The sequence below is a fragment of the Protopterus annectens genome, chromosome 6.part1 (genome assembly GCF_019279795.1).
Source record: "Protopterus annectens isolate FY-2018-M chromosome 6.part1, PAN1.0, whole genome shotgun sequence".
Taxonomy (NCBI): domain Eukaryota; kingdom Metazoa; phylum Chordata; order Ceratodontiformes; family Protopteridae; genus Protopterus; species Protopterus annectens.
Genome location: NC_056738.1, coordinates 467,087,706 through 467,109,819, shown reverse-complemented (window position 1 = coordinate 467,109,819; position 22,114 = coordinate 467,087,706). Strand labels below are relative to the sequence as shown.

Sequence of the window (22,114 nt, the reverse complement as noted above, 5' to 3'; positions counted from 1 at the left end):
AAGCTATCAATGCAAACTGGACTGCTAACATCTCCTTCAAATTGATATGTAGATGTTGTAGTCTGGCAGGCCACTTGTCTTGTATCCACTTTCCATTTAGATGAGCTCCCCAAGCTTTGTCTGAGGCATCTGTCGTTAGAATCTGACTCGCCTCTGGCCGGGTCACAGAGAGTCCCTTGTTTAGGTGACATTCCTGAGCCCACCACAAAAATTCCTTTTGAATGCAAGGTATTATTTGAATGACAGTGTCCAGATCCTGGCAGTGCTGTGTCCATACATTTTTGAGATACCATTGTAGCTTCCTCATATGCAGTTTGGCATTGGGAAGCACCAGAATACAAGATGCCATGAACCCCAAGGCTTGAAGGACTGTCCTTGCAGTCAGCCTGGACTGATGAGACAATTGATGAAAGTAAAGGGAAAGATTCTTTTGTTTGTCCGAGGTCAAAAAGGCCATCTGGGATGCTGTATTCAGTCTTACACCCAGAAAGCACATGTCCTGAGAGGGTACTAGACTGGACTTTATTTCGTTCACAGAATACCCCAGGCATCTTAGCACTGCTATCACATATTCCAAATGATGAAGAAGTTCGTCCCTTCCTTGAGCCAGAATCAGGCAATCGTCCAAATAAGGATAGATCTGTATTCCTTTTAGCCTGAAGAAAGCTATCACTGGAGCCAGAACTTTCGTGAACACTCTGGGCAGTAGATAAGCCAAAGGGCAATGCAGAGAACTGATAATGAGAAGTCCCAGCCCGAAAAGCAGATACTTCCTGCAACTCTGTCTGATAGGAACATGAAGGTAAGCCTCCTTGAGATCCAAAGTTACCATCCAATGATCTTTGCCCAGCAGAGGTAAAAGCTGTTGTAACGTCAACATTTTGAACTTGGGAATGTCCAGATAAGTGTTGAGGATAGATAAATCCAAAATTGGTCTCCACGTGTTCCCCTTCTTTGGTACTAGGAACAGGCGAGAATAAAATCCTAGGCCCACTTCTGGCACAGGGACTGGCTGTATGGCCCCTATTTGAAGTAACAGAGAAATTTGTTTGTGAGCCTCTATTCTTTGCTGAGGAGGAATGTCTGGCATGCCTTTGAAAGGAGGCAAGGTATGGAAATAAAACCTGTAACCTTGGTGTATGATATCCAATACCCTAAACTCCAATTTTCCTTGAAAAGTGTCAACCTTCCTCCCAAAGGTGCTGCCAGACGAGAAGGCTCTGGCAGCTGAAAAGGTAGGTCATTGGGTCTGTTTACGAAAGGACTGACCCCTGCCCTCACCCGAAGACTGTGCAGGAGAACTCCCTGTTCTAGGCCTGAAAGAGCCCTGAGCTCTGCCCCTACCACGTCTAGATCTACCCCTAGACTGGGAATCATAAGAAGGATATGTCCACCCCTTGGTAGGCCAATTTCTACTAAACTTCGGAGGCTGAACCTGCAAAAAATCTTTAACAGTCTGCATAGACTTAGCCTTGTCTTCCATTTTCTTTAAGACTGCCTCAACAGGTGAACCAAACAACACATCCGATTGTAAAGGAGCATCTAAAATCCTTGTCTTAACATGGTCAGATAAATTCTGATCCCTCTGCCAGGCGTGCCTGCGAAGAACTGACCCAGTGGCAGCCACCCTAGACGAGGCCTGTACAGCATCAAAACTACATTGCAAAGAATGCTTACCCACCTGTTCAGAAACATGTACTAAATCTTGTAACTCTTTACACTCAATACCTTCCGCCAGAGCATCTACCTTAGACTTCAATTGAGAAAGTAGGTAGTTTTGGTATTTCAACATGTGAAACTGGCAATTCAAAGCCCTCATAGCAAGGGTGGAAGAAGTATAGACTTTCTTTCCCCATCTATCCAAAGCCCTGGCCTCTTTATCTGGAGGAACCAGATTTTTAACAACAGAAGCCTTAACACCCTTAGGCCCCTGACTAACAGTTTCTGGGTCCGCCCTAGGACTCTTAAAAAGATACTTATGAGCTTCAGGCACCCTGTAATACCTATCCAGTTTAACAGGAGCAGGAGGCAAAGAATCAGGATTAAGAGAAGCCTCTGCAAACACATCTTCCACAACATCCAGAACAGGAGGTATTGCCAAAGGCCTATGCTGGGGTAAAAACAAAAATTCCCTAAGCCTTTTCCTGGAATCAGAGAAGTCCTGACCTTCCCACTTAAAATGCTCCCTCATGGAGTGAAGAGTCTCTGAAAAAGAAAAATCCTCAGGAGGAGAAGCAGAAGGAGTAGAATCATCCACATCAGAATCAGAATAAGGATTTCACCTCTATTAATGGGGACCCACCAACTCAACAAGATAAACAATATATATTGGAATCTGCTTATAGAACTACATCTTCCATTGTCTGGAGACTTTATACATGGAAATTTTTACATAGATCTTTTTATACACCTTTGATGATGAATAAAATTAATAATAAAGATAATCTATGTAAGAGATGTAATGTAGAAATTAATGCTGACTGGGCTCATATGTTTTATGACTGTATGAAGTTGAAAGAATACTGGAAGTCAATTAATGAATTTTTGCAGGCTCTTTTTACAGATAATTTCATTATTTCTAAGTCTCTTATATTATTCAACACACCTGTACCTCAATGTGTTAAAAAGATTAAGCTTCCCTTGTTATGGTCTATCCTAGCAGTGGCTAGGAAAATAATAACTAGAAATTGGATTTCAGATACACCTCCTTCGTTCAATGAATTTAAAAATGTTATGAATATAATGTGTCATATGGAAATAAGCACAATTAGAATGAGAACAACTAGAAAAACATCACATTTTATTGTATGGGATAATTTACAAAATTTGTTAAAAAAATTCTAATTTCAATAGCACAGTATTTTAGTTTAATTAATTGATCTGATTGTAGTGGATGTCTTTGTAAATACTTTAGTTGTTTTGTTGAATATTATAATAATACCTATTTTTAATTATTTGTATAAAATTGTTATGATATTTCTCTTATATGTTAAAACAATAAACTTGTTTTAAAAAAAAAAAGAATCAGAATAAGGAGAATACTCCTGCAAGTCTTCAGCCGAAGACTCTGAAACATCCGAAGCCTGCTCAAAACTCCCCAACTCAGGTTCCACCCTAGGTCTCTTATCAGGAGGGGGCAAAGAACCTCTAATCAAAGTAATCAAATCTTCTGCCATTTTAAGCATATGCTTCTTGGGCACAGATCCTGAAGAACTAGGAGTGACACCAACTGAAGCTAAACCTGGCCTGCCTCTGGGAGAAGCCTTGGAAAGAGAAGGAGAAGGCCTAACCACCCTAGGAAGGGAGGGGAGTACAGTAACCTGAGAGGCCCCTTCAGCCTGACCTGCCTCCTGAGAGGCCACATCCTGCAATAACAAAGTCTCCCCCTGGGCCTCCAGAGAAACCTCCGGTGGAGCCCCCGGCTCCACCGACACCTCTAAAGAACCGGCGTCCGGTACGGACGTCTCTTCTTGCCTGGGCTTAGCTGCTTTGTCCTTGCGCTTCTTCGAAGAAGCGGACGTCGGAGCATCCGACGGCATATTATAATTGCACCGCTTCCCGAAGACTAACCTGGCACAATCTAACCTTCTCTTAATAGTGCGCTTATTGAATCTAGCACAAAAGCGACACCCAACAACGTCGTGCTCAGGCCCTAAACAAGGAATACACAAAGTATGATAATCTCTATGCGGTATCTGCTTCCCACAAGAAATACAGTTATTCACTTTTTCTGACATCCGGTAAACCACTGAGGCAAGAAAAACTAAAATATTCTAACGGGTACTTAGCCAACTTTGACTCGGTCTGAAACTCCGAATTCGAAAAATTTCAGAACGCCGAACGGCACTTGCAACGCTGCTTCTGCATCGGACCATGCGGCAAAAAAGACTGAGGATATGACGTCGGTCATGCGCATTTGTATCCTGACGTCCTGATGTCAGTCTAATGCGCCTTGACCGACGTCAGCCTTATACTTTGATATTCGGGCCGACCGAGGACAGCGGACTACCCCAAGTGTAAGGACTGCAGCAATGTGAGATGAAGAACATCCCATATGTTATGACTGCAGATGCATCCTTGAAGGACATCTTCACATTTTCAAAAAAAAAAAAAAAAAAGAATGGAGTGGAAGGGTCTGTATCAGTTCATTGAAGGCTAAATTACAACAAATGACTGTTCATCAAACCAAAATCACTGAACAGACGTTCCTTGAACGTTCACATCAGTGAACATTTTTCCCAGGGAAGGAAATGACTTGACCAACACACAAACCACAGTACATCAAACCAACCAAAGTGGTGGGCTACAACCCCCACACCCACCCTACTTATACATACCAACTCTGAGATCACACTATAGTGGGGGAAAAGGACAAATTTCTGTACGTTGGCCAAGTCATTTCCTTCCCTGGGAAAAATGTTCACTGATGTGAACGTTCGATGAATAGCCATTCAATGACTTTGGTTTGATGAACAGCCGTTCACTGCAATTAGACTTTGATTAACACAGACCCGACTGGAAAACCCCTTGTTGGTACAAATAAAATAAAACAAAATGGGGAGTACAGGGCAACTTGCCATTTAATGCTGAACACTTTCTTCTTAAAACATAACTTCTTCAGAACAAGCATTACACATTCATTAGACCAATCTTTAAACAATAAAAGAATAAGAATCAGGTAAGAACAACAAACAACAGATGCGAATCTTAATGAAGTACACATTGCTTTTCTTGTCACTTAAATTTTTAAATGATTCTCATTGATATTACATCATTTAAACTGGGACTAACAGATACATTTAACTTCCACTTGCCACCCAGCTTCCCTTTTTCCTCAATGTGGATTTGTAATCTCCGCATCAGACTGATAAATCTACACTATCAAATACACAGACATTTTCAGAAGCCATTGCATGTCAAGCTGCATCTCTAAAGTGCATTTTTTGTCTGTTGCTTCTTAATAACATAACAGTGCTCATAAATTCTGTGTTTAATATCCTTTTTCAAAATATTTTTGTACAAACGTCTATGTCAAGAAAACAGTAGGGATGTTAATACACAAGGACAGGAGAGGAATACTTCATTAGAATATGCTTTTTTTCACGTTTTATGTTTGAAATTAAGGTTTTTATTTTTATCGTGCTGTATCTGGTAAGAACCATGTAACTGAGTGGAATCTATTTTTTTCATTATTAAAGAACTGTTTTAATGAACATGCAATTTATGTTCTGAAGTCTACGTTTTAGACTGAATGTGCTCAACATTAAAGTAACCTGTTCGCTATTTAATCTTTTGTTAAAATCTTCACATTTTTCAAAATTCAGTATGCACTTTGTGCCAGTTGTTTATTCCATCTGTACAGTTTAGAATGAATATTTACTTTAAATCTACATTTCACTTTCAAATTTATTTTGTGTTTGTCTCAATTTCTGTCAAGTTATACTATATAGAAAACAGGTGTGCTTCCCCCTTCCTCTGAGAATACATTTTCTAGTAAAAATTTAAAACTCTTCCTGCAAACTGTACATGCATGTTACCCTTTTCTCATATAACTTAACTACCACATGGCAAAAAGTGGTGGGGGGGGGGGGCACAAGAAACATCTCAACATCAAGGCATTTTTAAATGGTTCCCTGCATTGTTATGCTGTTTGTGCTTCTTAAAAATGAATAGAACCAGACATTTCCAAATCAGAACTACTAAACTTTTTCTCGCCATCATGAAGAAGCATGCATGCAGTTTAGACCCATCTTTTCTACATTTTGTTAGAACATTTCACTGTTTGCATGTACTGTAACTTTGCATTTATGCTGACAGGTAAGGCATACCTTCTACACGCTTCTTAAATCCTCTCTCTACTTTTTTTTTCAATTTTACTACACATTTAGAGTTTCTAATACTGTGACAGAATGAACCCCACAGTTAAGTCTGGGTAAAAATTGAAGTTCATGAAATAAGTACTGCTTCAGTCTTTGATGTTTGCCAAGAATGCATTTCTCAATATTCACAGCGTACCCAGAACCTCTTGTAGTTCATATGGAGTTACCTATACTGGTAGCATCTTTAGGCAAGTTTGAAATTGTTATTGCTCCTATGTGCCTCAGGAAGTATATGCAAGTATTTTTACTTCAAAATGCTCTGGTTTCTGCTTACATATCCTGGTATTCTGTCTCTCAATATGCAAGATACTCTAGTTCCTGGGTATAGCTGCTTCAGAAATTAATGCTGCTGTCCCTTTTCATCTGAAATGTTTGTTTTTCTAATGTCTATTTTCTGAGCTGTTGGCATTAGATGATCCAATATTATAAGTACTTCTTCATTTTAAGTCATTCTTTTTTATTCATGTTTTCAATGTGCCTCAGCTATCTGTATGTTGCGGTGCTTGCACAATCCCCAGTGCAGCAATCATGCTACATTACTATGCTTTTAAGTATGCAGACCTTCAGGTCATAAGTATTTCACAACCAGCTTCAAAATATGCAACTGCCGCTATTATTTTTCTCTCACAGTTTTTCAATAAATTTTACAAAACAGTGTGTTTTGGTGCCCACTAACTTGAGCTACCATCCTTAACATGTCATCTTTTGGCTTAATTTTCCTCTTCTTAGCCATTCATGAGTCAAATATAGATCATTATATGGTTTTAGATGTTTGTTACACTTGGCACTTTAACTGTGAGCTTTACAGTTTTCTCTCCTTTTCTTCATATCACACATTTTTATACTTCTGCTGCTACCCATTTTTTCTCTCTCTCTCTTTTTGTTTTGTCAACAGTTGGGTTTGATTTCCACATTCACTCTTTTACAAAATGCTCCTGAGCAAACATGTCATCTTAAGACTCATCATGGTTTAGGACACCCCACTGTGTTTGGATCTGATGTCGGTAAATATATAATGCAGTCTCAAGACTGCAGACAAACGCATACAATTTTTAGGAGACCTCCCTCAAACCAGGTGATAGATTATATATAAAAAACAGTGCATGTCAAGATTTAATATGCATGGAGCACTTTTCTTGTTTTCCTTTCCAAAATACCCATCACTTTTCAGGGCCAGTCAATCGCACTAAAAGTATAAGTTAGAACAAGAGCAAGCTGATTTAATAGCTAGAACTTTATATTCATGGAAGTCGCAGCAGTTTAATACTCCGTACTAAGCTTTCTTCTTGTTTATGCTGCATTGCTGACCCTTCACATCTATTCAAAGATAATTATATACCACTTCTTGTTCAAGTCCTTTCATATCACATTCTTCTTCCAGGTTATTGTCTTCCTTTGCATTATGGATTTCCATGTCTATGGTAAGATGTGGCTGTGAAAGTTGCTTCTTAACACATTTAAATGGTTTCATTCCAATATAATTCAGTATATGTGCATAAAAAGTTTACCGACTTGGCAGAATGTTCTCACTAGTGCACATGTCTATTTGGTGAGAATTTGCTGGTACTTCTGTATTTGCTGAAGGTCAAATTTTTTTCACATTACCATGATTATTTGTGTATTTTTTTCTTGTATGAATTCGCACATGGTTTACATAAGCTGCTCGGGTTGAGAGAACCTTCCCACATGAGGCACATTTAAATTTTCTCTCTCCACTTTGTCTAGCACTATCTCTTTGAGTTTCAAGGTGTTTTAAATCAGAATACTTCTCAGGAGTGTCTCTCTTTCCAGTATGGATCTGTCTGTGTTTGAAAAGCTCCGACTCATATCTGAACTTTGATCCACATTCAGCGCATATCAGAGCATCCTTTTTTGCTTGATAATGCTCAGTATAGGGATTCAAGTTGTGAACTTTCTGATGTTCTCGGAGGCTTGCAAACCTCACAAAATTATCCCCACACATCACACAAATGTAACTTGTACTTGTGTTCTGGGCTGCAGCATTAGGATTTGGCATGACTGCAAAAAGGACTAGTCTCTACAGGTTTAAGAATCACTATGTCCGAAGGAGCAAGATTGTCCTCTACAGCATATTCAGTGGAAGATGTGCAAAACCTGGTAGTACACACACATCATGGTAAAACACTTCTCAGTACTGCTTTGGATTAAATGACTTTAGCCTTCAAGAACTGAGGTTCAGGCAGTTCTATATGTAGATTCTTCTCATATTCAACTGCTTTATACACTAGAAAGAAGACAAAATACAGTATTAAGTGTATTTCATGACATACTGTGAAACTAATCATTACTATTTAATTCCCTTCCAGTTAACCATTTCACACCTTTATGAATGTGTATTTTATCAACTATTAAATTTATACCCATCTGCTACTCATTTACTCAGTATGACTAAATTTTTTTTCCCCTAATTTTCTACACACAACTAAATAAAAAAAAAGTTATGTACTCACCATAACGTTCCATGTGAGTTGTTTCATCTCGCCTTCATTCCTCACTGATAGGTTCGGAAACGATCCTCGGCTCCAACACGGCCGACTAGCAAACTCAAAAGTTCTCCAGCAGCTCGAGACCCCACCCCTTATCCCACAATGCACTGCTGGAATTACCTCAGATCTTGTTTGCTACGTACCATACAATAGTACAATAATTATTCTACCTAGGAATGAATACACATTGAAAAACCAGGATGAAGACAGCCTCCAGGTCAATTGTCAGCCAGGAGGGGGAAGGAGGGAGGGACGCGAGAATGAAGGCGAGATGGAACAACTCACATGGAACGTTATGGTGAGTACATAACTTCTTTATGTGAAGTTGTTCAATCTCGCCGTTCATTCATCACTGATGGGTAGCGTCCCTAGCACCCTGATCTTGGGTGGCTCACGGCAATACACTCTTCAGAACTGTAAAATCAAATGAAGCCCTGTCCCTGGAGGCCTTATCCACTTTGTAATGGAGTTATAAAAGTGTGAGGTTTAGACCAGGTGGCTGCTGCACAGAGGTTATCCAAAGGCAATTTGGCTTGAAAGGCTGATGAGGTAGAAACTGCTCTGGTTAAATGAGCCTTTACCTTACTAGATAATGGCATTTTATGACAAGTGTATGTATAGGTGATGCAATCCGACAGCCACTTAGACAGGGTTGTTTTAGCAACTGGTTTACCTTTCCTGGTCTCAGAAAAGGACACAAAGAGCTGATCTGATTTCCTAATGTCTTTGGTTCTGTCCAAATAAAATCTAAGCGGTCTATGAACATCAAGTTTATGCAACATGTATTCCAATTTGTTGGTATGATTAGGGAAGAAAACGGGCAACTCACTGACTTAATTAATGTTAACCTAAGAACATACTTTGGGCAGAAAGGATGGATTAGTTCTGAGAGATACTCTTGTCAGTATGAAAGACCATGTAAGGGGGCTTGTTAGAAAGGGCTTTTAGCTCTGACACTCTATGGGCTGAAGTGATGGCTACTAAGAAGATAGTTTTCCATGACAATAATTTTAGTTCACAACATGATGCAGGCTCAAAAGGAGGAAGAATGATACGAAATAACATAAAATTCAAATTCCAGGGGGAATAAGGTGTCTTTCACTGGAGGCCTTATGTGAAAGATGCCTTTTAGAAAATCCTTAGACAATTGGTGAGCCATAATATTCAAACCATCAATTCCTAGATGGAAATTAGATATAGCAGCTAACTGTACTCGTACCGTAGCTGCCGCTGCTCCTTTGTTGAAGATTTCTGTCAAGAATTGTAAGATAGAAGACAATGGGACTTGATAAGAGTCAATGTTGTGGGAAGAAGCCCAATTGAAAAAGCTCTTCCACTTACTACAATACAATTTTCTGGTGGAAGGTTTGTGGGAAGCCAACAAAATCTGACTAGTATCATGGGAAAGATTACAGAGCCTGGCTATGCGGGGAATTGGAGCAGCCAAGTGGTTAGCTTCAGTGTCTGCAATGACGGGTAAAGATCCCCTGACGGATGTGTCAAGTCCAAAACTGGGTCCAGGATCCATGGATCTTCCAGAATATGATAAAGAAACGGGAACCAAATCTGCAGAGGCCAATGAGGGGCTATAAGGATGATTGCCCGTTCCAGTGACTTTGCTTTCTGTAAGAATTTGGATATCAGGGGAATTGGTGGAAATGCATAAAGGAGACCCGGGGGCCAATCGTGGACAAGAGCATCCCTTGGGGAGTGACCTGGCGTGGAAATTAGGGCAAAATAGCTTCTGCATTTGTTGTTGTTGTCACTGGCGAAGAGGTCGCAGGAAGGCTGGCCCCATTTGCGGAAGATCCTGTCTGCAATCTCTTGTTTGAAGGACCATTCGTGGCGCAACAAGTCTGTCTGCTATTACGTTGGATTTGCGTTGCCAACAGAAAGCGCTGGGATGACAGTGCCCACTGCCATACTCCGAGGGCTTCTCGGCAAAGGGGATAAGACTTGGTCCTCCTTGTTTGTTCAGATACCAGAACACTGACATGTTGTCTGTCTGTATTGCAATTGTCCTTAGAGGAAGAGAGTCCTGAAAGTATTACAATGCTAGAAGTACTGCTCATCTCCAGGACACTGATATGCAGATGTGATTCTTGAGTTGTTCATGTGCCTTGAGCAGTCTTTCCCTGAAATAGCCCCCCCACCCTATCGGGGAAGCGTCCGTGGTCACAGTGGCAACTGGAGGGGGAAGCATGAAAGGACGTCCTATTGTGACATGAAGAGATGTCAACCACCACTGAAGATCCTTCATTAGAAGTTCTTGGTAAGACCATTGCGTGAATAGAAGCCATTGAAGGATTCTCATATGCATCCTTGTTAAGGGGATTGCTAGAATAGCTGCCGCCATCAATCCTAGAACTTTCAATACCTCTGCTGCTGGTACTCTGTTCGATATTAGGGACATGATGTGTTGGCGAAGAATGGAGATTCTTTCTGGTGGAAGGCGTAGAGTGGTGGCTGACGTGTCTAGTGCTGTCCCTATAAAAATTATATGCTGCGATGGCAACAAGGCAGACTTTTTGAAGCGGACTGTAATGCCTAGCTGATCGCAGTATGTCAGAGTAGCCTCTCTTGCTTGAAGAAGTTGATGTCTGGTGGTGGAGGTAAGGAGCCAATCGTCTAGATACGGAAACACCTGGAATCTTAAGACACCTCAGGTGAGCCGTGACTACTGCCATGCACTTGGTGAACACTCTGGAGGCTGTAGTGACACCAAAGGGCAGAGCTCGGAATTGATAATGATTGGCTCCTAGCCGGAAACTCAGGTGATCTCTGGATGGTCTGGCCATCTTTATGTGGTAGTACGCATCCTTGAGATCGATCGAGCACATCCAATTGTCCTTCCCCAACAAGGGGAGTATGGACTGTAGCGTGACCATTCAAAACGTCTCTTTTCTCATTTCTCACAAATTGGTCGAGTCTGCTGAGATCCAAAATGGGTCTCCAGTCCCATTTTCTTTGGAACCAAAAAGAACCTTGAGTAAGTTCAGAATGGATGACTCTTTTTCTAGCAATCGGCGTACCTCTATTGCTGCTTGTCCCATGTGACTGGGTGGAACGTCCAGGATTTTTTTGACGGGAAGAGCCTGGGTGGAGAATGGTATGAAATACCCTCTGGAAATGATACTTCATACCCAACTGTCATTTGTTATATTTAGCCAGGCTTTGGGGTACAAATATAAGCTACCCCCCGACTGCCTCCAGAGTCGGACAGGCGGGCCTCCCTTCAGGAGCACTGGTAGGATTGACCAGAGAAGTGATCTCCGTCACCCTGGTGTTGCGGACCCCCTCTGCCACGAGGCGGCGTCTTCCATTGAAACCCCCTCCTCTGCCTCTGGAGGGGGGCTCTCCATGTGTGTCTTGAAAGGCTCCTTGGGCTTTCTGGAACCACATCTTTCCTCCCCTCTGACCTATGGGAAAGAGTCGCGTGGGGGTGGAAAAACAGACCCCGATGGCAGACAGTCTTTCCTTCAGTCTTTCCTTCTTGCTCACGCCTGATTAAAGTCTCCTTCACCTTTGGCCCAAACAAGGATGAGCCGTCAAATGGGGTATTATTAAAGGAAGACTTGAAGGGTTCCGCGAAGGAACAGAGTCGCATCCAGGCATGCCTACGGAGAGCGATTCCTGTACCTGCGGCTCTACTCAAACCATCAGCTGCGTATGATACGAGACGCATGGACGAGATGACTATCGAATTGAGGGTAGAGAGCTGAGTGGCAATCTTATCGGATGCACTCGAAGCTATAGCACCCTGAAGAGCATCTCCCAACTCCTTAAGGAGATCTCTCTGCAGTTTGGTAAAATGTGTCAAGTAGTTCAGTGATCTGAGTAAAAAAGTCACTGAACCGAACATGCTTTTCCCATATCTATCCATGATCCTAGATTCTCTATTAGGAGGATGGATAGATGAGGAAGTCTCAAACATTTCCTTTTTGGTGGCTGCCGCCACCACCATGGCATCAATAGGGACTCCCTTGGTCAAAAAGGACTTATCCACAGAGGCTGATTAGGCCTCCGAGGAACAGGTTCCATAGATTCTGAAGACTCCCACGCCCTACGAGAGACCAGATCCATAAGCTCATCGTAGGATGGAGATACCCAAGAGGTGGAAGGTTGAGACCCAAACGCCTTCAGGAGAACCGACTCGTCCTCAGTAGGGCTCTTGGACTGCCAATCACCCCTCTGCCTAAGGATTTCAAGAATCTCCGCAAAGGAGATGTCCTCAGAGGGGGATCTGGGGGACCCTTCTGATTCATCCAGGACGGTGTCCGATGTGATCGACTCCTGGGGGGGGGGGTCCAAATGCCTCCTCTTGCATAATCATTTCCTGGGAACTTCTGGAGAGGACTCAGAAGAGCAGGGAGAACCCTGTGGGGCTACCTGAGGCTCTGGGTCTCTACGCTTAGGAGGACCGGAGGAAACAGAAACAGACAAGCACTTTAGGGGAGGAAGAGGCCAGACCTTGAGATGAGGAAGTCTTGGGAGACAACACTCGCCTCATGGCATCGAAAGCACCTTGGCTCCGATGGAGCTGTGATCTCCTCCCCCACTGAAGCCGTGGGCTCTGAGCCCGAGGTAGGAGCCGAGCTCACCCAAGCCAAGGCCACGAGAGTAAGATTCGGCACCGACAGGTCAGTGAGGCCATCCTCCTCGGACCCGACCAGAGAGTGTCGGCTCCCAGAGTCCCCAGTCGGTGCGGAGAACGTCCGAGCAGATAGAGCAGGTGTCGGCTCCAAGGGATCCACAATCATCAGGTCAGCCTTTTCCGGCTCCGAATGTCTGATATGGCTCGGAGGAGGAGCAGACAATTCAAGGGTAGTGGTCTTCGGTTCCGACGGTTATGTCTGAGCCGACAGCAATTTAACTAGGCCTGGTGCCTTCAAGAGTTTCTGAACCAGCCGGTCCATATCCAGATCAGATAAGCTGACAGAGGACCTGGAAGAGTGGACAGATGGAGCCAACTGGAGCAACATGGAAGGAGGTTTTTCGGTAACCGGTTCCAAGGCCGTGTCCCGGTTCTGAAAAGAACAGACTGTCTGCTCAGAGGGCAGTGGAGCCGAAGTCATCACAATTTCTGACCTCTTTCCTTTCTTGGATCTAGAATCAGTGGAAGACTTAGAAGATTTGGACGATTTACTGGCTCCATCCTTGTCAGACAATGCCTCAGAAAAGGGGTGCTTAATGACACCCCTATCAATCAATTTCCTCTTCCTTTCAGCTAATACTCCTGTGGAAAAGGAATGATATATGCTGCAAGACTCTTGCAGATGTACCTCACCCAAGCAGTAAACACACTGAACACGGGCATCTGTGACTGACATTTTCTGTCCGCAATCTGGGCACTTTTTAAACCCAGACTTTGGATGCTTGTCCTTATCTTCAGACATTACACAACTCAAGCACACTGATTAACTAAGACCCGTTTTAAACCAAGTAACTTGCACAAACATACACACAACCCAAAAAGGGGCACTAACAACTAATAACTACAAACAGTAATTAGAGATCCAAAACAATAGTCCCAAAGGGGATCACTGACTAATTACTAATCCTGAGGCCAAAAGGCCGAAGGCAAGATAGAATACTGAGGAAAGGGGTAAAAGCACAGAAAAAAGTACTATTTACTAACCAGTACATCTGCTACTATGAATAGAACAAAGTATATAAAAAAAGTGAAAATATAACTTGCTGAAAGTTGAAAAACTCCCAATAAAGTCTCGAGCCAAGCTGGAAACCAAGAGATCCGGCAGGAGCGGCCTTAGATCAACTGGTGCCCTAGGCAAAAGGGCTCCGTGGCACCCCCACCACACCACCCAGTGCCCCCATCCTGGTCTACCTACACCAAATAAATACTGGAAAAGCACCCCTGCTAGAGAGTGGCACCCTAGGCGGTCGCCTAGTTGGCCTATGCTTAAGGCCGCCTATGGGATCCGTGCCATGGCAAACTAGATCGGAGGTAATTCCAGCAGTGCATTGTGGGATAAGGGGTGGGGTCTCGAGCTACTGGAGAACTTTGAGCTTGCTAGTCGGTCGTGTCAGAGCAGAGGATCGGCCCTGAACCCATCAGTGATGAATGAACGGCGAGATTGAACAACTTCACATTTATAAGTTATGTACTTACCATAATTTGGCATCTGTGTTTTCCTCTTTCATTTCTCCTCACGGTTGGGTCAACGGACCCAACCCTCTGAACAGACGCGGCCACATTCTTACAGATTAGCGTCAAAGTCTCGAGATCCTCCCTCTTTCCATAATGCTCTGTCCTCTGCGTAACCTCCTCAGATCGAGTTTGCTGCCCAAATCCCTGATAGTCCATAGAGAGAAAGAATTAAGAAACCAGAGCCTCAAACCAGAAACACCAGGTCCCTGAACACTTCTCCCACAGGTCTTTTAGAGCCCTGAGTAGGGGGATGGTAGGGAGGGAAGGTGAGGAAGAATGAAAGAGGACAACACAGATGTCAAGTTATGGTAAGCATGTAACTTATAAATCTGATGTCCCTTTCATTCCTTCTCATGCTTGGGTCAGAGTCCCCAGCTATACAACTCTTGGGTGGCCTCAAGAAAGGCTATGCTGGAGCACTGCAGGACCAAAAGCAGCCCTGCTCCTGGAAACAATGTTCAATTTGCAATGCGTGACAATGGTATGAGCTTTCGACCAGGAGGCTGCAGCACAAATATAGTCCATCAAAGCCCTGGAAGAAAAAGAAGATGATGTGGACATAGTCTTAGGAGGATGAGTCAAGTGTAGTCCATTTTTGGCATAAATCAAATAAATGCAGTTTTGGTATCCATTTAGCAACAGTAACTTTAGATATCGCCTGACTCGGCAAGGAGGACACAAACAGCTGATTGGATTTTCGACAATGTTTTGTTGTATGAAGATAAAACTGCAACTGTCTATGAACATGAAGCAAATGCAACATATGTTCTCCCTTGTTACAGAAATTTAGAATTCTGTGGCAACCTTGGGCATGAAAGTAGTATTAGTACATAGGGACACTATCTTTATGAAAAGTGATGTAAGGAGGATAAGATGACCACACCTAGATTTCCGAAACCCTTTTTGCTAAAGTAATCATGATCAGAAAGACGGTCTTCCCAGAAAGGAACTTCAAGTCACAATCACTAGCTGGTTGAAAAGGTTTCCGAGTTGGGCCTTGAAGGACTAAAGATCCCATGGCAGAGCAGGGTCTTTAACTGGAGGTCTAAGGAGAAAGATTCCCTTCAAGAAGGCCTTACATTTATTTTATTTAACATTTGTTTACCGGGAAAGTCCAACTGGGAACGAAGCCAATTTTCAGCGAAGGCCCGGGGAAAAACATTCCAGATGCAAGTCTTTGTAACGTGGAAGGAAACCGAAGCACCCAGAGGAAACCCACACGAACGTAGGGAGGACATGCAGACTCCTCACAGAAGGCACCCCAGTGGAGAATCGAACAGGAGAACCTCTTGCTGTGCGGCGACAATGCAACCGCTGCACCACTGCTCTGTCCAATTTGGAGGTATTGGAAAAGCCCCAAATATTTGCCAGATGGAAGTTCAAAACTGAAGCCAACTGAAGGTTGATTGCAGAATAACTGGATCTATCTCTGAAAAGAGATGTAAAGGAGAGAATGGCAGAGATCGGGGCTAAAAAGGGGTTAATGTTCCTCTTTGGAGGCCCAGAACACAAATCTCTGCCATTTACTCCTATAAACATTTTTAGTAGACTGTTTCTGGGAAGCTAGTATATCATCTCAGATGGGGGAGGAAGCCTTGACCCGTGTACAATTACTGGAGTGGAGAAACCAAGCAGTCAGTGTGAGGGAGAGTAGACTGGGATGAAAACCCTCTAACGGATGAAGGAGGTCCTGTCTTGGTTCCAGAATCCATGGAGGATACTTTAGATGAGACCAGAGAAAGGGGAACCAAATCTGACAAGGTCAATAGTGAGCAATGAGGACTACCAAGGTCTTCAGCCATTTTGCTTTATGTAAAGATTTTGAGATCAAGGGTAAAGAGGGATAAGTGTAGAGGAGACCAGGCAGCTAATTGTGAACCAGAGCCCCCGGAGGGGCGGATCAGAACAAAGTAGTTGCTGCACTTGTTGTCCTGGAAGGATGCAAATAGACTGCAGCAGGGTTGGCCCCAAATGCTGAAGATCAGGTCCGCTACTGACTTGACTGAGGGACCACTCATAAGGGGTCAGGATGGACCTGCTGAGTTTGTCTAACAAAATGCTGGACTTCCCCAGTATGCGAACTGCAAACAGAAAGCAGTCCAAAGACATCACCCATTCCCTGACCCTCATGGCCTCTCTGCACAAGGGGCAAGAGTGGATTCCTCCTTGTTTGGTGATGGACCAGACCACTGACATGTCTATGTGGATCGCAATAGTTCCTAAAAGGAGAATGTCGTGAATAGCTTTCAAAGTGAGAAGGACTGCTCATATCTTCAGAACATTTATATGCAATCTGATCTCTGTGCGTGATCATGTGCCTTGGATCATCTTTCCTTGAAATGCCCCCCACCCCAAATGAGTATTGTCCGTGGTCACCGTGGCTGGGGGGGGGGGGGGGATGATATGCTGATTGTCAGGTCATCTGACAGAAGCCACCATTGGAGATATTTTCTGTAAACCGAAGTCAACTTGATAGGAGCAGATAGAGGCTTGTAGAAAACAGACCACTGAACAGCCTAGGTCCACTGAAGCACTCACATAAAAAAACCTTGCTAACTGGACGAAGGGAATGGTAGCTACCACAGATCCAAGAACCTGAAGTATCAGTTTTGCCAATGTAGATGGCCGACTTAAAATGGCTTGAACATGGACTCTCAATGTCTATACACAATGAGGGGATACAGCTTCAATCCGATTCGATGTGTGCAAAGAAGCCACAATGAATTCTAAACTCTGAACTGGAGATAGATTTGACTTTTGTCAGGTTTATGGAGATACCCAAATGATTGGCAAGACTGAAAAAGTAATCTCTGACCTGGATTAGTTGATGCCTGGTTAAGACAGTGAAGGGCCAGTCATCCAGATATGGAAACACCCGGAATCCTTGCAGTCTTAGGTGAGCTGCGACTAATGCCATGCATTTGGTAACACCCTGGAGGCTGTGGTGAGTCCAAAGGGCAAAGGTCGGAACTGAGAGTGGCTAGCTCCCAGCCGAAAGCGCAGCTGACTTCTGGAGTGTCTGTCTATTTTGATGTGATAGTATGCATCCTGTAGGTCCACCGAGCACATCTAATCATCCTTTTGCAACAGCGGTAAAACTGACTGAACCGTAACCATTCGGAACATTGCCTTCTTTACATACACATTTAGCTTGCTTAGATCCAGAATGGGTCTCAGGTCCCCAGTTTTCTTTGGCACTAAAAGAAGCACGAGTAAGTTCCGAATCCTTTTTGTTCAGTTGGGACCTTTTGGAGGAGTCTTTTCTGCAGTAGTTTTTGAATTTCTGATACTGCATACTCCTTCTGACTGGGTGGAACACTGGGAAGTTTCTTTAACCTCTCTGGTACAGGAAGGAAAAGGGGATGTAAAAACCTCTGGACATAATCTTTAGGATCCTCCATTTGTTTTGTGTTACATTGGACCAGGCAGCTGGGTGCAGTGAAAAACGACCCCCAACTGCCTCCAGAGATGAGTGGTCATGCAGTGCTTCAGGAGCACTGATGGGACTTGTCAGAGAAAGGCTCTCTGAAACCCTGATATCTGTGGTCCCCCTCTACCCCTGTGTGGAGTCTCCCATTGAAACCTCCTCTCTGCCTCTGGAGGAAGAATCCTCATGTTGATCCTGGGAACCCCCCCCCCCCAGAGATATTCAGAACCACGTTTTCTTGCCATTACTCTGGTTTCTAGAAAAGGTGCACTGAGGGCTTGAAAACCAGACCCTGATGGCACACAAGGTCTTCACTTCCTGCTCACTGCAGATTAGGAACCTCTTTGATAGATGTCCCAGACAGAAGCCAAACAAGGCATTCACAAAGCATGCCTTAAAGGGTTCCGCGAAATTACAAAACCTCATCCAGGCATACCTTCTAATAGTAATGCCTGAGCCGGCTGCCTGTGAGACACCCTCTGTGGAATGGAGATGAGCCTCATGGAAGACTTGGACAAGCATGAGAGAGTTGCCAGTGGGGCGGGGGGGGGGGACTTTCCTGGTCTTCCACAGACATGGTCTCTGCTAGAGGGTCTGAGTTCCTCAACCAGATCCATCTGCAATCGAGTAAAATGTGCCAAGTAGTTTAACACTCAGTGAGAAAGTGGCAGAGGCGTAAACGCACTTACCAAACCTATCGCTCTGGACTCCCTGTTCAGCGGATGTTCAGATGACTCTTCCTTGGTAACTGCTGTCACAACCATGGCATCAACCGCAATACCCTTGGGTCCGGTATGGTCTGCCCTTAGGAGGAGGACAAGAACTTATCTGGTCATTTTGGAATCAGTTTGATAGTGTCCAGCTCCTTCCAGGCCTGGCGGGACACAAAATCCATGAGCTCATCCACTGGGGGAATCACCCGGGATGTAGATGAGCTTGTCCCGAAAGTCTCCAAAAACACAGACTCTTCCGAGGAAGGAGGCTGGGCCAACCAACCAGCGCTCTGCCTCAGGATCTCTAAAATGTCCCCAAAGACGACGTCCTCCAGTGGTGACTGTTGGGATTCTTCCCCTTCATCAAAGTTAGTGTCCTTGGTAATGGACTCCAAGAGGGAGTTGATGTGCTTCCTCTTGCATGTCTTCTTGTGAGGGATCTCTTCTGTGGGGTGTTCAAGGGAGGTCATGAAAGAAGAGGGGATGCCCTGTTAGACCTCCTTGCTGTTGGAGTGAAGCCCTAGGATACGAGGTGGAAGTCAAAGCTTCAAGAGAACTGACTACATGAATGACACCGCTCAGATCTGAAGAGAATTTTGGATCCAGCAGTGCAGAGGTGGGTCTCTGATCTCACCCTGTCAGAACCGAAGGTCATGGAATTTTTCAAGGTGGCTCCGATGATTCCCTCAAGGACTTGAGAGCATTTCAAGTCAGACGACCTTGCCACACTCTTGGAGGGGGTATGAGACCTAGAAGAGGTATCCAAAGCAGGTAAAAGACCCTTGAGAATAAGTTTATTTTTGACGTCAGAAATAGCTCTGGGATTAAATCCCTCACAAATGGAGCAATGTTCAGGCCCAAGACAATAAATGCATAGGTTGTGTGTATCAGAATGAGGGAACTTGTGCCAGCACTATGAGCACCATTTAAAACCTGTTGGTTTATCAGACACAATTGGAAGGAAGAACACAACATGCACCCAACTGAGAAAAAAAAAAAACACTACCAAGGAAGCCTTAAATAACAAACAAAAATACATTCAAGGAAGGCAGAAGTACTGAGCTAACTATGTAGATATAAATCTAAATGACTAACTATCCAAATATCTAAATATATATATATATATATATATATATATATATATATATATATATATATATATATATATATATATATATATATATATACACACACACACACACACATATATATATATATATATATATATATATATATATAAAAAAAAATCTTATTTTATTTATTTATTTTTTTTAAGAAGTACAATACCACACACACAGACCAACGGCTAAGAGAGAGAGAAAGAGAAAGAAAGGGTGGACAAAGCCCAAAAAGGAAAGAACTTCTAACCTTGCACTGCTAAGGGAGACAAGGAAAATGGAAGGAATCAAAGAAAAATGACTTATCTGCTAAAAGGTCGAAAGACTATTGAGAGATTCCCAGTGTTTGAGAATCCAGAAACGACGTCCGTCACTGCTGGTGGCAATCAAGATCTGAAGAGGTTACACAGAGGACAGAGCATTATGGGAATAAGGAGGAGATTGAGACTTGGATCCTAGTCTATAAGAATGCGGCGGAGTTGGATCCAAGGGTCGGATCCATGACCCAACCATGAGAAGGAATGAAAGGGACAACATCAGATACATTATTATTTAACCTACCCTTACAACACAGGGTAAAGGAACACTCAGTGAAGGCAAACAGACCAGGTTCAAGATTGCAGAAGAACAAGTCTTGGTGAGTCTCTGAAAGAACCATCTCATTCCAGTGGCAGGTGAAGGTGAATTGCAGCTGCGATTAAGCTAAGTAATGTACTGTCAGTGAAATATATTAAGGAAACGAAATGACTACACACCCTTATACATCAGATTCTTGATCAGCACAATGCTCATGTTCATAAAGGGAATGGCAATCGATTACAAGAGCAAATATCATTATAGCTAAACGCATTAGAAACTAGCCCTGTCCTTAAAGAATTAACCTTATATAATCATATGCATCTCTGATCCACCTCACTCACAACTATGATCTTGGATGACAACATATCCTACTGGTTAACATAAAAACCTGCATCTGTGTCCCAGAGTAAGATAACTTTCAGTTCTACACACACTGTTTGAGTAAATAGATATAAAGCAAACTTCTGCCCAGTGGGTGTATGCAACATAAATGCATTGCATCATTTAACTTTCAAGACGGCCCTCTGTCATGAACATTTGCCTACATCTCATTTTTTTTAATTATACCTAGCATTGCATAAATGAGAAAAATCTTAGTTGTATTGCATAAATGTGAAAAATCTTAGTTTCTATGCATGGCATACAACCCCACCAGCACAAGTCATATTTATATGCAAACTTAAAGAGAACATAATGCACCTCTGCACTCTCTGGTTTGACCTCTAATGCACTACACAACAAAGAACAAACAATATGTTTGGCTGTATTTACAAGGAAATCCATTCAATGATACTGAACAGAGACAGCATTCATAGTGGAGCATACTTTGCTGCATCCTGTAACACTGGATTCCATTACAGCAATGCCTGAATTTTGGGTACAGGCTTATTATTGAAACACGAATGAGAGACAGAAATTATCAATCAGTAATGATCAATAGCAGGGTTTTCACAGTGAAGGCAGACTGCATTATTTTGTGGATTTGTCTCTTCTCTGCAACAGTGTGATCTGAAGAACTGAAATGTATAAGTAGCAGGAGGTGTGGAGGGCAGAGTCGCCGATGTTAGGGATGCTGGAGACTTGCCTCCTCCATAAACGCTTCTGTTGGCATTTCTTTCATCAAGTGCAGTCACAGTTTAGTGATTCTGACACTTTCTAAGACTGACTTCAGAAACTTGATGTTTTATGACTCTCTTAGAAAACTGTCAGACATTCATTATGAAGCCCTGAATTTAAAGCATTACTGTTTTTGAAGTTAAGCATTACTGTTTTTGAAGTTCCAGTTATACAATTATGTTTGACTGCATTCAGACTTTTATTGTTTTTTGTTTGTTTTCTGTCTGATACTTGGAGTGCTGCTTTGTGAGATATCTGAACTGCAGTGGAGTTCAACTTGACTGTTCACTGACACACACACAGTGAAAAAAAAGATACCACCTATTTCACCATGCTTGAATTATTCTTTGGTTATGTGATTGTCAAATTAGTGTATTGAAGTGGGTTGCCTTCCCATATAGGCAGTGCAAGTTTTTTTATTCTACATTACTGTAAAACAGTATATTTCTAATGGTCAATGTCAGTGCTTCAGTTTTACTGGGTGCAATTTCTTAGATTTGATTTTTCTTTCACATATCCCATCTAGCTGCCAGTGGGAGAGGTAAAAAATGATCTTTGCAATAGGTAACTTGGGAAAAATACTAAGCATTACAACTCAAATCCCTT

At 42.9% G+C, this 22,114-nt stretch overlaps 1 long non-coding RNA gene across 1 annotated transcript in view; it reads right to left on the bottom strand.

The window, feature by feature from the left end:
• Window positions 1-4,562: 4,562 nt before the first annotated feature.
• LOC122805630 overlaps window positions 4,563-22,114 on the bottom strand; it is a 73,021-nt gene continuing 55,469 nt past the window's right edge. Inside the window, exon 3 of the long non-coding RNA XR_006365392.1 lies at window positions 4,563-8,124. This is a non-coding gene — a long non-coding RNA (uncharacterized LOC122805630). The remainder of the gene's footprint in view (window positions 8,125-22,114) is intronic.